This window comes from Chamaea fasciata, unplaced genomic scaffold (genome assembly GCF_029207755.1).
Source record: "Chamaea fasciata isolate MVZ Bird 193981 ecotype frontalis unplaced genomic scaffold, bChaFas1.0.hap1 SCAF_7, whole genome shotgun sequence".
Classification (NCBI taxonomy): Eukaryota; Metazoa; Chordata; class Aves; order Passeriformes; family Sylviidae; genus Chamaea; species Chamaea fasciata.
This window is the reverse complement of record NW_027094092.1, coordinates 146318-156745: the sequence shown is the minus strand read 5'-3', so window position 1 is coordinate 156745 and position 10428 is coordinate 146318. Positions and strand designations below refer to the sequence as shown.

The following is a 10428-nucleotide window of genomic DNA, read 5'->3' as shown; positions in this document are numbered from 1 at the left end:
CTCTGTTTGCCAAGGTGAATTTTGGTTATTGCAGGAATTCTGCCCAGAAATCCTGGCTGGCTGAGGGATCCTTGTGTCCCCTCTGGAATAAATTCCTGCGTCTCATCAGCCCTGCTGGTTTGCAGTAGAGTTTGGGCACCTTTCGCTGCAGCTGTGGTTCTTAATAACTAGAAGTCCCGAGGCACAGCCTGGCCTCCCTCCCTGGGAGCTGCATTTCAGTCTGCCTGGACCAAGGCCATCCTGTTTGAGACTTTATTCCTGTTGCTTTTCCTCTTGCAGGTAGTTGGCGAAAAGGAGAGAGCCAGTAGGAAGTGAAGCCACTGGAAGGCCTTATCCCAGTCCAAGGTTCCCACTTTTCTCTCTGACTCCTGGATAATTGCCTGGCCATAACTGGACAGAGACTGTCAGTTTGATTTCCTGCCTTTTCCAAGAAATCCTTGCTGTCAGCCGGAGTGTGTTCCTGGTGTCCTCCTCCTCCTCCTCCTCCTCCTCCTCCTGTTTTTGCCAAGGTGAATTTTGGTTATTACAGGAATTGTGGCTCTTTTGTTCCACTGAAACTTGCCAACTCTGCTGAGAGTTTCAGATGTCAAATCCAAGTAAGATTGGAGTTTCTTTGCATTGGTACTCCCACAAAACACAGATCATTCTTGGATAGGAGTAACTGGACCTGTTGAATTCCCACTTCCCTTTAAATCAGAGCAGAGGAAGCAGATTTTAAATCATCATTCCATGAACTTTCACCAACTTCATGACTCTTGCAAAAGTTTTCAATGTTAGAAATTCCTGAGCTTGTTTTCCAGGCAAGCTGGGATTTAGATGTTATTCCTTCCTTTTATTTGATGTTTTTCTCTCTGATTTTAGTAAGGGAATATTTTTTTTTTTTCAATTTTCCATCCTAATTGGAATTTTTGTACCTTGTAGAGCACATTTCCAAGGAAATTTACCCAATTAATGTTGGTAAATCAGGAATTGTCCAGCACCATCTCCACAAAATTCTGTGAATTCCCAAGAAAACTTTGAAGTATTTATTTGCCACGATTCGTCTCTTTGTAAAGTTCAATTTACTGCATTTTTAATTACATAAATGCCATTAAAACCTGAATCCAGGCCTAGCTGCTGTTCCTTGGACACAAGGGGCTGGTTCTTTCCTACCTTGGCACATTTGGATGTTTGTCCAAAATGAGCTTCCCACTAAAATAGAATTTGTTTCCAAGCAGAAGTGGGAATTGTCTAGAAAACCTTCTGTTCTGGGGGGCACTGGGTTTGTTTCCCTTATTGCTGCATAATTGAGGAAAGCCATGGCGCTTTTTTAGGCAGTGGCAGGAGGTGAGAGCTGCGTTTATTTAATTTTGTATTTTATTTTTTGTTATTTTTGTATTTTTGTGCTCTTTTGTTGTGGTTTTTCATGTTGCGTTTTGTGGTTTTTCAAAGACTTTTTCTTCAGTTTTTTAATTTTTATTTTTTTTCTTTAGCTATTTATTTACTTGTTAAAACTACTTTTCGTTTTTTAATTTTTTGTTTAAATTTTTTTTCCACTTTTTTGTTACTTTGAAATTTTTTTCTTTTGGTATTTTAATTTTATTTATTATTTTCTATAGTTTTGGTTTATTTTTTCATGTTTTCTTTGTTCCTTTTTTTTTTTCCCCATACTCTTTCTTCCCCCGGGCGCCTGGGGGTTTGGCTGTTGGCAAGAAAGATGAGAAATGACCTCGGTGCCCGCTGGACGTCGGGATGTCATAGAGAGCGCAGTTGGCAAAAGCTCTGTATTTTCTGCTCCATAAAACTCCTGAAGGGAGAAAGCTGTGACCACCGTGGTGCCGTTTTTTCCTTCCCAGCCCCGACCAGGTCTCCTCCTACCCGTGCACAGTGTTACCAGCAGCAGCCTGCTGTCCAGGCTGTCGAGGCGTATTTCAGAGGGAGCAATAAAAACAAAGTAGACGTTTTATTTTGAACTCTCCGACCCTGCTTGTTTATTAGCAAAGAAATCCAAAACAAAGCGAACAAAAAAAGAAAACCCCCAAAATAAAATCCCCCGCAACCCACCAAAAAAACCCCATACAGATAGAGAAAATATGCCCATATTATCTAAATAAAGATTAAAACTTTACCCCTTAGAAAACCAGGCTCATTTAATTCAAATTAATTGTGTTTCTGATGTGTTAGGTTCATGAATTCATCTAGTGTAAAATATCGTTTAAAATATAAACAAACGAATTAAAAAAATAATGAAAAAGAAAAATAACAAAAAGTATAGGATATGAAAAATAATATCAATAATAAATACACAATATACTATTACATACTACACGTTTTATAAATATATATAATATACATAATATAAACATATATAATGTACATAATCATATTTAAATGAAATGTATTATTTATAACATTACATAATAAATAATAAATTATTTTATATATAACTTTCTATATTTAATATCTATAATAAATATAATGGTATAATAAACATAATACATGATGTATAATGTACATAATATAAAAGATGAATTGTAATGATGAATGTAAATATCAGAATCACAAAGATAAAAAATATTGAAATAGAGCCTGAACGAAAGGCTTTTTTGTTTCGGTCTGGTTGCTGGCAGGGCTCTCGCAGGTGTGCTCGGGGGTCTTTTGGGCCATTTATTCCGGAGGCTGTTCGCCAGGGCATTTCTGGGCACGTTCGTTTATGGCTCCGCTCCGCGCCGCCGCGCGGCAGTGCTGCCACCCTGTGGGCAGAGAGCGGGAGTGCAGCTGTCCCCCGTGCCCGTCCCGCCGGAGCCGTGCGGCAATGCTGCCACCGTGTGGGCAAAGAGCGGTAGTGCAGCTGTCCCCCCCGCCCGTCCCCGACGCGCGTGGCAGCCCCGCACTGTGAGCTCGGGGGCGGCGCTGCCGCCCGCCCGCAGCTCGGGGCCGAAAGGGAGGGAAAAAGGCAAGGAGCCCGGGCGCGTGGCAGCCGGCTGCCTGCGCGCGCCACCCGGACCCCGGAGCCGTCCGGGCGCGATTTTCCGCGGCGTTTGCGGGTGTGCGGACACGGGATGGGGGCTCAACCGCGCCGCTGCCGGCGGTCCATTGAGCCAGGCGCCTGTGCCAGCAGCGGGGGGGCACCCCAGCGAGTGCCCGCACTGAAGATGACGGTTCGACCGGAAGTGGCTTCAGCCTCAACCAGTATGGCGGCGAGGAAGGGCGGAAGTCCTGGCACGCTGCTCGCAACCTATTGTAACCGAGTGCAGCCGAAAATAGCCGAGGCTTGACGAAAATCGCCGACTTTCGGCCAGCAGCCGGACTCAGCCGAGGGCAGTTCGGGGTGATCCCGGACCGGTGCCCGCCCTCCCTGTCGCTTCCTCGGCCGGCGGTTCGAAGGCGATGTCGGGGGCCGCTGTGCCCGGAGCGGGAGCACTCGCTGTCGCTGCTGGAGCCGGGCGGCGGCCGGCCCGACCAGCAGCAGCGGCTGCTTTCTGTTCACACCCAGAAAGTCATTCCTCACCCCAGTTATGCTATCACAATTACTTCATTTTTGATCTGCAGTTACAGCCACATTTCTTGAAAGCTGCCCGGAAAACCTGGCTGGGACTCAGGTAAAGAAAGGGAGACTGACCGGTAACACCCCGCGGGGCCGCCGGCAGCGGCTCGGGAGCGCCGGGCGCGGGCCCCGGCTGCGGCAGTGGCGGCCGTGAGGGCTGTGCTGACAATGGAGGAGGGCGGGAGCTGCCGCAGCGCGGTTGAAGCGGAGCGGAGAACGGCCGGTCCCGGGAGAAGCCCCGAGGACGGCGGTGGCAGCCGCGGGGGGCGGCCCCGAGCGGAGCCGGGCCGGGAGCGGGCGGCCGGGGCTGCGTGGGGCGAAGGCGGTCCCGACGCGGGCACGGAGCCGGGGAGGAGCAGCGGGGCCGGCTGGGGCCGCCCGGCGGAGCCTTTCCTGGGAAGCAAAACCTGCGGTTTCTCCCACCTCGGCCCCGTGGCGAGGGGCAGCGCAGCAGAAGGGAGCAGCACCTGAGCGGGTGGGGCAGTGCTGGGGCGCAGGGAAGATGCGGCTGGGGCAGAGCTTGCAGGCTTCTTACATTTAAATGAACGTGGAAAGCTGAGAGAGAGGTAGTATAAAAGCTCTGTGGGTGCTCGGACAGGTGAGACGTGACTCAGGGGAGGGAGTCGCTTTCCTGAGCTCCTGAAGTTCCATTTGTCTCTCTCAGGAGCAGATGTGAGAAGTTTCCTGTTTGGAATTGGGCTCCAAAAGGAAGGAACCTGAAGCTGCTTCTTTTGATAAATCCATAAGCATGGGAGGCTGTATGAAGCACACTGTTTTAAGTAGTCAGTAACTTCCATGGATATTTTAACTATTAAAAATGGTGACTTTTAATTCCTCTGCACACTGATGATTTGGCTGTCCCACACAGGTTTCACTGAGGCTGTGAATTGCAATCCCGACCATCTTCCGGTTTCTGGTGCTTAGGGCTGTGGCATTTGGTGTGCAGAAAACATCCCAGGCTGTCCACCTAGGAACTGTATGGGCATTTCCACAGGTCCTCAGAGTGGGAAAAGGCCAAGAGGGTCGTAGTGGGACCTCTCTTTCTCCCAGGCCTGGGCATCCTCAAGACACCTCTAGATTGGTTTTTAAGTGTTTGTTGTTTTTTGTTTTCCAGCCCAGGACTAAGCTGGAGAAGAGGTGGAGAGTAGCAAGTGGGACTGCCATGTTAAGATCCATCCTTGGATTCCAGGTTCTCCCAATGGGTTTGTCCAAAGAAAGGAGGTGTTTGCGGTACCTGTTTGTTCACCTGTTGAGCTTGGAAGAGATGCTGAGCATGAAATTCCAGGGAAGCTGCACTTGTGTAGTGGCTGGAGTGAGAAGCATCTTGCCTGTCTTTCCCCACTGGTGTGCTGTGGTCATTTCCTCTCTGGGTCCTTGTTTCCCTCTTTGTCTCTGTATCCCTCTGTCCTTGCCATGTGTTTGGCACTCTCTCTTTTTCTCCATCTTTCTCCACGCCTCGTGTTCATGCTTATTCTCTGTGGCTTTGTGGTGCTCCCCGTGCCACTGTTTCCCATGGGATCCTTGTGTCCTGTTTGCTGTCCCTGTTCTTTTTTAATCCCTCTCCGTCGTGCTGCCCATCAGTGTACAGAGGCTGACTGGAGGGAGGTTCTTGTGCTGCAGGTTCCGTTCAGGAGGCTGGTGTGATTCAGCAAGCCCACAGTTTGAATTGCCCCCTCCATGTGGTCCAGCCAGCTGTGCCCAGTGCCCATCCTGGAGTGCCTTTTCTGTCAGCTCACGCGCCATCGTGCTGGAGACTGTCAGGCAGGTGCTGGGGTGGACGAGGGGAGGGCAGGGGGCTGAGGTGCTGTTGTTGGGCAGGGCTTGCTCTTTCACCCACACCGAGTGGTGGCCAGGCTCAGCTGAGCACAGCAACTGGTGTTGGAGAGATGATGCCTGTCTCGTCTGTCTGAGCTGCCCCAAAGGCCGAGGAAAGGGCTGAGGCTCTGGTGGTTTGGCTGTACGAGGCCCATGGCAGCACAGTCACCGCCCGGCTCCAGGCCTCCCTCCCCGTTACGGAGGCGATGCTGTGAGTCCCTGCAGAAGGGCTGGGGCATGTGGCGATGGAGATCAGTCCCTTCAGCCCTGTGCTTTGTCCCCCAGCTGTGACCTCCTGGAGCATCTGGCTGTGTGGGGCCACCTGCTGCTGGAGCCACAGGGCCTGAGGCTTTCCTTTGCAGCCTTCGTGTGCTCTCTGACCTCCTGGTCCTCCTGCAGCCACCCAGGCCAACACTGTGAGCTCAAATCACAGACTGAGCTGTTCCCCATCCCGAGCGTTGTGCAAGGCAGCAGTTCCAGGGAACAGCAGTGTCCCCATGTCCTGCACCCAAGTGTTGCAGAGACGCGCTTGAACAACCCTGCTCCTCAGGGAAGGAGGACAGCTGCCCACTGCCCAGCCAGGGTAGGTGGTCTTGAGCGAGTTCTGAGTTCTTTAAGTGTGGACAAAGGTGCAGAAAGGCTGGTGTGCACAAGTTCTGCTCCAGCCATAGAGGTGTGGGGAGCAGCAGCTTCCACAGTGACTCCTGTGTTGCAGCCTTCATCTTGCCTAGCAGTGAGTGTAGAAACACACTCTACTCCCTTCCTTCTCCCTCTGCCTGTCCCTTGCACCACCCTTGCAGAAGAGGAAACACAAAAAAATCAAGAGGATTATGTAAAAACAAGCTGGAGCCTGTTTTTTTAACTTGTTTCCAGGTAACTGCACTGACCTTCCTCCTCCCAGGGGCTTTGTTGTAGTTGCTCTTTTAGTGTCTGCCTCTGAGCAGTATCTCACTCCTGGGACTGGGGAGGCTGAGCTTACCTTTATTTTTTGGGGATGAGGTGGAGGGGAAGTCTGCTTCAGCCCCTGTGGGGAAGAGACTGGGCACAGGGATTTATCCTTCCCATGAAAAGGCACGCACGGTGATTTCTACACAAAATACTTTATTAGTCAACTAAAAGCAGTGGATCCGCAGCCGGAAAGGGAAGAGGGAGAGGAAAGAGTCAGAGTCCAGCACAGCATGTGGTTTTCACCCTTTTCCCCTGAAATGCCTGTGGCCGGCCATAAAAAGCCCCACCACCAGGCTCAGCTTCTCCCTCCCACACTGGCAGGGTGCAACAGTAGCAAAGAAGCGTGAGGACAGGTACAGGGCAGCTCCGTCTGTGGCCAGGCCCTGCCTGAGCTCCTCTTGGCCCCTTAAATGTCCCTCAGGAGGTGGCAGCAGGTGACACTCACATGGCAGGGGCTGCACCTGGAGAAGGAAGAGGGAAATGAGGAGTCAGAGGGCATATCTGGCTCTGCCCCATGGGCTGTGGGAGAGCTCCCCACAGCCCCCACAGGGACTGCCAGTCTCACCTTTGGCCCTGCGAGCAGATGTCCAGCAGCTTCTTCTGACACTTGGAGGCACCTCAGGCAAGGCTGGAGCAGCAGTCACTTTCCTCCTCCCACGAGCACGTCCCTTCCTTGGCCCTTCAGCTACTGGCGATTGAAGGAGACACAGGAAGACTGATTCAGTGATCAGAATTTGATTTCACTGAGGTTTTCCAAAAGCTTGTATACCATTTCAGGAAGGTTAATAGTTTCTACTACAATAATTAGGTTAAAAGATCATACAAACAGCTCATGCATTTTACAGCATCTTTTTCGTAGGGGGTTGATTGAATCTCTCCTCTTCCCATAAACAGGTTTAATCCCATCTTCTGTAATCTCAAAGTTCTGTTTGTTCCTGCCATGGCATCCTGGTTATCAAACCAAGCCTGCAAATGAATGGTGAGCGGTCTGGGGCAGATGGAGGGAATGGCAGGGCTGTTTCAGAACTGCAGAGAGAGGACGGAGATGTGGGGGAGCTGCTGGTATTGCAGCATCCCTTCCAGCATCCCCCTTCCCAGCGTGCCTCCCACAGCACCTTCCCCTGCAGAATCCTCCCTGCTGCCACCCCTCCGGGCGCCTCACCTGCCAGCAGCACCTGGAACTTGTTGGCCGAGAGCATTGCAGGGACAGCTGTCATTTTCTCACACTCTGTCCCGCACACTGAAGGTCAGGTGCACCACGGGCTCATTGACCTCCTGCAAGTCGCTGGAGCTGAGGGTGTAATCCACGTGCCAGCACACTGAGCCCAGCTGGGTCAGTACGGTGGGGAGTGGGATGGTGTCAGCACCCCGGTTCACTCCAGCATGGTGATTTACACTGACCCCCACACTCCTGTTAAGACCCAACACCCCGCTCACACCTCAGGCTGCAGGCACTGAGCCAGTCCTGGAAGGGGCTCTGCTTCTCCTCAAAGGAATGGCACAAGGCGCTGGCATGCTCTGCTCTTGAGGGGAGACAAGAGAAGAACCCCTCTGCTCACACCAGACCTGAAGCTGCCAAACTCCACCAAAGCACCTGGGGAGGCCCCAGGGACTGATGGACAGAAGGGAGGTGACAGAGGACAGCACAGCAGCCAGCCTGCCCTCCATCTGGATGTGAAGGCAAGGCTGGGAACTGTCAGCAACATCCCAGCACGCCTGAGGAACCTTTGGGCAGCCCCAGCTGCTGCAGGTCACCTGACAGAGACTCACCATCTACCCAGTGCTTGGCCGCGCTGGAGAGGATGAAGCCGAGGACAGCAATGGTCGCCTTCAAATCCCCCGACTCTGCAGACGGGAGGGGGGGTGAGCTCTGTCACCTTGGAAAGGCATCCCCAGACACACTGCTGCCCATGCCTGGAGCATGGCTCCATCAGGGGATCGTGGTAAGGACAGCAGTGCTCACCTAACTTTGCATCTAAGGGCAGCTTCGGGATCTTGTCATACTGTGGGAGAGCAGAGCACCACGGTAAACACCAGCTAACACACTCACTATCAGTGTTAACACTAACAATTCTTACCTAAATATTAATACTAATAACATATGCATAATATACGCATATTATTACTACTAGAAGAGGCCGGTAGTGTTCTTAACGCTGAGGCTTGCATGAAGAACACGAGATTAAATAATGTTGCTGATTATGCCATTGTAGTGTTGAAGCGCTTGACCCCCCCTGCGGTGAGCAGCGGGCCCGCAGCAGGCGGGGGGCGGGCACTTGAGTATCTTGGCCAGGGTGCTGATCCTCCCAGCGCTGATCTCGGCCAGCACCCAGTCGGGGCGGCCCAAGTCCCCGCAGAAGCGGAACCGCTGCGGGGAAAGAGGCGCCCACAGCCGGCAGCGGGCTCTGCACGCGCCCCCGCTTCCCGCCGCCGACCCCCCTCCCCCCCACGTCGCCGCCGCTCCCTGGCCCGCGCTGCTACCGCAGAGTCCGCCTTGGCGACTCGGAACCGCTCCCGGCCGGGCTGCCGGCTACGCCCCTCCCTGCCCCGAGTGCCGACGGGGCGCTCCGGTGGGGGCTCTGCAGGGGCCTTTCAGCCGGGACCGGGGCACAGGGAGGGTCGGAGAAGGGGACGGGGGTCTCGGGAGCGGGACCCCGGGCGACCGCGGACCCCCGAGCGCCCCTGGCTCCGCCCGCCTGAGCGCTCGCGCTCCCATTGGCTGCAGCCTCAGCTGCCAAGCCCCGCCAATCCCGGCCCGCCTTTCTCCGCCCCGTCCAATCACAGCCGCCCTTTCAATCCGGGCGCGGTCCCGCCCAGATCAGCCCGCTCAGTCGCGGCCCGGCCCCTCAGCCCGGTCCCGGTCCTCCGTTCGCCTGAGGCGTCCCTCCCGCCGCCCCGGCTTTGGGAACGAGCGGAGCCGTGCCTCCGCTGCCGCAGCCTCGGCAGGTGCTGCCGGGACCCGGGAAGGGCGGCGGGAGCTCCCCGTTGAGGTCCCGGCCGGGAGTTCTCCCAGGGAAACGGGGAGACGGCGGGGAGCGGGCGGAATGGCGGGAGCGGGGCGTGAGGGGACAGCGGGGGGTCGCGGAGCCGAGGGGGGCGGGAACGGGCGGGCCGGGATTGGCGGGCCGACACTGCGCTGTGATAGGTTGGGCTGGCCCGGCCGCCGCTGCCTCAGGTTGTGATTGGCTGGGGTGGCCCGGCCCTGGGGGATAAATAGCGTGCCCTGAGGGGTCTCGGCGCTAGTTCGGCGGCGGCGCGGAGAGCGACGGGTGGGACTGGGCGGTCGGAGGAGCGCCGCCGGAGGAGCGCGGCTGCGCCAGGACGGGATGTTTGCGGCTTCCGGTCAGGGGAGCGCCGGTGAGCCCGCACGCGACTCCCGCGTCTGTCTGTGCTAGCGTGTGGGGACTGGCGGTGTCCTGGGGCAGCGCTGCCGGCCGTGCCCGGTTCTTTCCGCCGCGCCCTGCGTGACTCGGACGGCCGGAGGCTGGTGCGGGGCTTGGTGCGGCGCGGGGAGACCGGCTGGGGCTACCAGGGGAGAAGTGCTTCCGTGGTTTCTGGATACAAAGTAACGCTTAAGATATCAAAAATAAAGCTGCATTTTTTTCAGTTTTAATGTTTTATTTTGTTTTATTCGAAATAATTATGATTTTTTTCTTTATTACTCCGTTTCATTAATTTCGTCGCTTTATTACATTATTTTGGTTTATTTTTGTTTTCTTTTGCTAGATAGTTGTTGTTACTTCAGTAAAGGTTGTAGGGCTAGGGCTGAAACACCGGTTGCGAGGCCAGTGGAGGCATAAAGCCCCAGGGTGTGGAATAAGGATCTTGGCACTGGAGGCCGGCCCAAAACAATGAGGAGCAATGGGAATGCTGGGGCTGGAGTGGATAAATGCCACGGGAGAAGGGGATGGAGCTGCAGCTCAGGGCCTGCAGGAGATGCCTGGGGGGTTGCCAGCCCTTGCCCTGTGGTACCAAGCAGAGGCTGAGGGTGTGGGGGTTCGGAGGGCACCAGGGCCCGAGAACCAACACAAGGGCACTTTTTGGGATGGGGGAGCAGGGGCCCAGTGGCTCTTCCCAGCCCCCGGTGCTGCCTGGGGGAGGTGAGGGGGGCCTTGGGGCAAGTGCTGGGCTGAGACCCA

The 10428-nt window shown here is 54.4% G+C and overlaps 2 long non-coding RNA genes across 3 annotated transcripts; one reads left to right on the top strand and one right to left on the bottom strand.

Moving 5' to 3' along the window:
- The first annotated feature begins 3204 nt into the window (after positions 1-3204).
- LOC136291913 (uncharacterized) lies at positions 3205-7270 on the top strand. Its single transcript, XR_010721805.1, has 3 exons — positions 3205-3581; positions 4641-5287; positions 7184-7270. It is a non-coding gene; the product is annotated as an uncharacterized lncRNA (long non-coding RNA).
- On the bottom strand, positions 6428-7523 carry LOC136291912 (uncharacterized). 2 transcript variants are annotated; one of them, XR_010721804.1, is made up of 4 exons: positions 7452-7523; positions 7113-7315; positions 6855-6977; positions 6428-6750 (listed from the first exon to the last, which is right to left on the bottom strand). It is a non-coding gene; the product is annotated as an uncharacterized lncRNA (long non-coding RNA). The 2 variants fall into 2 exon arrangements; XR_010721803.1 differs by lacking the exon at positions 7452-7523 and having other exon boundaries at positions 7117-7201.
- Positions 7524-10428: the final 2905 nt, after the last annotated feature.